Source organism: Sinocyclocheilus anshuiensis, unplaced genomic scaffold, assembly GCF_001515605.1.
Source record: "Sinocyclocheilus anshuiensis isolate Anshui unplaced genomic scaffold, SAMN03320099.WGS_v1.1 scaffold106, whole genome shotgun sequence".
In the NCBI taxonomy this organism is placed as follows: domain Eukaryota; kingdom Metazoa; phylum Chordata; class Actinopteri; order Cypriniformes; family Cyprinidae; genus Sinocyclocheilus; species Sinocyclocheilus anshuiensis.
Window position 1 is genome coordinate 1,751,609 of NW_015542347.1, and position 3,996 is coordinate 1,755,604.

The window sequence follows — 3,996 nt, forward strand, 5'->3', positions numbered from 1 at the left end:
ATAGCGCTTTTAACAATACAGATTGTGTCAAAGCAACTGAACAGCATTAATTAGGAAAATAGTGTGTCAATAATGCGGGGGGCCAGTTCTCCTCTGACCAGACAAAACCAGCAGTTCAATTTCTCACTGTCCTGTTCAAATCACAGGACAGTGTTGACAATAATTTTCTGCACTCCTGAATGTTTCTATGTGCACGCGATCTGTACATTATGTACGAGCTTGTGTGTTGTATGTGTGTGTGTGCAGCAATGTAGCAGGCAGCACATTCGTTTAGAGTGGAGATTAACTACCTATACAATAAACTGTTTAAAAAAATGTATTAATTGAGATCTAACTTGAGATATAACCTCCTGCACTCGTCCATCACCATCATTATAACATTCAGCGTATTTCTAATTTGAGTAATCCACTTATCTATCAAGCTAGCTAATAATGTCTAAGTGCAAAAAATGCAGTTATATTATGGGCTGCTGCCATTAATTGTGCTTGTGATGGAGTGGTAGGAGTGAGTGAAAACCATGACGTTCCGACTTTCAAAAAATCCACTTCTGACTCCAGTCAAAAATCACGCCGCTCCGCTCCCACTTCACTCTACTAACATACTCTGGTCTGCACGGACAACACGGTTGTGTACATCAATCACCAGGACATTATCCGCTCATACAGTATGGTACATTACTGGCAGACATCTGCAAAGCTGTGGGCTGGGCTACACCCAACAGCTTTGTGAGATTTTATAATCTTCACATAGAACCAGTTTCATCCCATGTTTTGGGTACTAACAAGTAAAGCTCTGACAACTGGTCAGGTGTGCTTGCATGAGCGCCCTTCCCCTCAATGAGGTGGAAAAGTGCGCCTTTTCATCCCAGAGAACCTTCCCCAGGTTTGGCGAACCCCTATAGTTTGGTGGAGGAATTTCCAAACAGGCACATTACTTTTCTAAGGTAGCTGTTCGCATTGCAGCCAGTCTGACAGACATTTCTGGCTGGATGAAGGACCATCACCTTCAACTAAACCTTGCTAAGACAGAACTGCTCATGGTCTCAGCCAACCCAGCACTTCATCACAACTTCTCTATACAGCTAGTTTCGTCAACCATAACTCCTTCCAGGACAGCCAGGAACCTTGGAGTTGTGATTGATGATCAGTTGAGCTTTGCACACCCTATATCTACTATGGCCCGGTCCTGCAGATTTGCCTTTTCCACCTTATTCTTGCCATAAAAATGGGTGCGGCCATCTGTAATTTTTATGGGTCTGGCTTATACAAAACAGCTCGTTTTGTTGCTTGATATTGAAAATTGGTGTGTCTTACCTTATTATTTTAATGTATTATCTTAATTATGAACACAATGGTTTGTGAGGCAAACAGTTTTACTGTTTACTGCACGTTGTTATTCTTCTTGTTATTTCCCTATAGTGGCTAACAAACCGGAAGTCTCACCCATAGGCTTACTTCCACGTTGAAGAATAAGGTGGATATACAACATTAGGAAGATTAGACCCTTACTACCAGGGCAGGCCACACAACTCCTTGTCCAAACTCTTGTTCTCTCCAGACTGGATTACTGTATTGCTCTATTGGTGATCCTTCCGGCATGAACTATCAAAGCCTCTGCAACTGATCAAGAATGTAGCGGCAAGAGTGGTCTTCAAAGAGCCAAAGCAAGCCCACGTCACACCCCTCTTTATCAGTTTGCATTGGCTGCCGATAGCTGCTCGCATCAAATTCAAGGCACTGATGTTTGCCTACAAGACAACCACTGGCTGTGCACCGATATACCTAAACTCACTAGTTCAGATTTATGAACTCTCGTGAAAGACGCCTCGTGGTACCATCCCAAAGAGGCACAAAATCTTTTTCATCAGCACCTGACCAATTAATATTAGCCCTTACCTGTTCTATTTTTTCTAATTTATAAAAAAAAAAAAAAAACCTCGCTATGTGTAATGTGGACTGAGACTTGTCACAGCACTTGCATACTGTTGCCCTCTTGTTCATCTGATTGCTTCTATTGTTTTCTTCATTTGTAAGTTGCTTTGGATCTAAGCATCTGCTAAATGATTAAATGATGTAAATGATTACATGCAATGAATTATGTTCCTTTGTCTGTATGTCAAAGTCAAAACAGAAGGTTGGGTTGGTCCTAAAAATAACGTTTTAAAGTTCAAATTCTAAATATTACACATTGAATGTTTCAATAGAATTTTATAAAAGGCCACCACAGAGCTACCCGCTTTCACTGCTGCTGCCACAGAGGCTGTCACTGAGCATCCAGCTCTTTTTGTCTTGGTCACGGAGGTCGCCACAGAGCTACCTGTTCTCACTACTCCTGCCATGGAAGCATTCACTGAGCAGCCCACATTCCTTATCTCAGTCAAAGAGCTGCCTGATTTCACTGCTGCTGCCATAGTCTAGAAGACCATCTTCACCTTTCACCTCATGGCTCTTCTGCGTGCCTGGGCTGCTTCAAAGTCTGCTCCAGCTTCCCAAGCGTCTGCCTCAGAGTCCACTCCTGAGCCTGCTCCAGTCCAGGAGCCCTCAGAGTCTACTGTTCCATCCCTCCAGCTCTGCACTGGCCCTTAGCCTGGACTTCAGACACACCTGAACCTTGCTGGTCCATCCCTCCGGCTCTGCCCTGGCCCTGAGGTGGGACTCAGGACACGCCTGAGCCTTCCTGGTGCGTCACTCCGGCTCCATCCTTGTTCAACCCTCCCGTCCCTCCCTAGTCATCTGACTGGTCTCTGGATCATCCTGAGACTTCCTGGGCTGGCCCACCAGCAATGCCTTGATTTCCCTCCCTCCCCTCCTCAATATCTCTTGCCTGTCTTTTGTTGTCTTGTTGGTGTGTGTCTGTCTGGTGTGATCATGTTGTTTGTTGCCTTGTTTTGTTGGTGTGTGTCAGTCTTGTGTTTGGTGTCTCTCATTAGGGATGCCAGGGGGTGTCCCTATTGAGGGGAGGTGGGGGGGGGTTGGGTTGTGGGGTAATGTCAGCGTTTCATCTGGTTTGTTCTTGGTTATGTGACAGAGCCCTGACACTTGTGTATCTTATCTTTGTTGAGCATGTGGTTCGAGTTCACTTGGGCCATGTGCTCTCTCGTCCTTGTGTTGCATGTTCGGAGCGTGATGTCTGGATCCTGGCACTTCTGTCAGTTCAGTTCAATGTCGGGTTCTCTATGTGTCAAGTGTTCATTCTCATGTCTTTGCCGTTGTTGTGTAGCACGTGGCTTGTGAGTTCTCATTGGCCATGTGCTGTTCTGTCTTCTTGTGTGAACACACAGATCATGATTTCTCATTGGCCACATGTTCTTGTTTTGTTTTGTGTGAGCACATTACTTTGTTTCTATGTGCCATGTGCTCCCATGTCTATTGTCTAACCCTGTCCATTTTGTTAACCCATTATTGGTTCATTTTCCCCATCTGTCCTCCCTCGTTACTCTCCTTTTTTGCTTCACTATTTATTCTCCCAGTGTTTTCTGTCTTGTTCCAGTTCGTCGCCTAATGTTTCCTCGTGTCTGCCCTGGGGTGTATTCCAGAAAGCACGGTTAACTTACTGTCAGCTAAACCCTTAACTTTCGGTTGATTAACCCCGAACCTTGCTTACTCGAGGTATGTGGTCCAAAAACGCATCCGGGAGTAAGTTCATTCAACTCAGAGTATGTTCCTGGTTAAGACTCAAGACATTCTCAACAGAGCAGTGCTATCTGTCACGCCCACTGAAGGCTCGTCAGTAGTTCACACGTGCGCTGATAGCGCTTAAGTGAACTAACCCTGGAACATAACCTGATCCGGAGCAGGTTATCTTCAGAGAGCAAGTTTTACATACCCTGAAAGTAACCTCCGATTTTGGAACCAAAAGCTGAGGTTATAACATTATAGAAAATGCCGAACCATGTGTGAGATAATATAAATTGTAATAAATAAATATATATATAATAAATTAAACATTACCTTGTCATAGTGTTTTATAATTTATACAGATAACTGTTGTATATG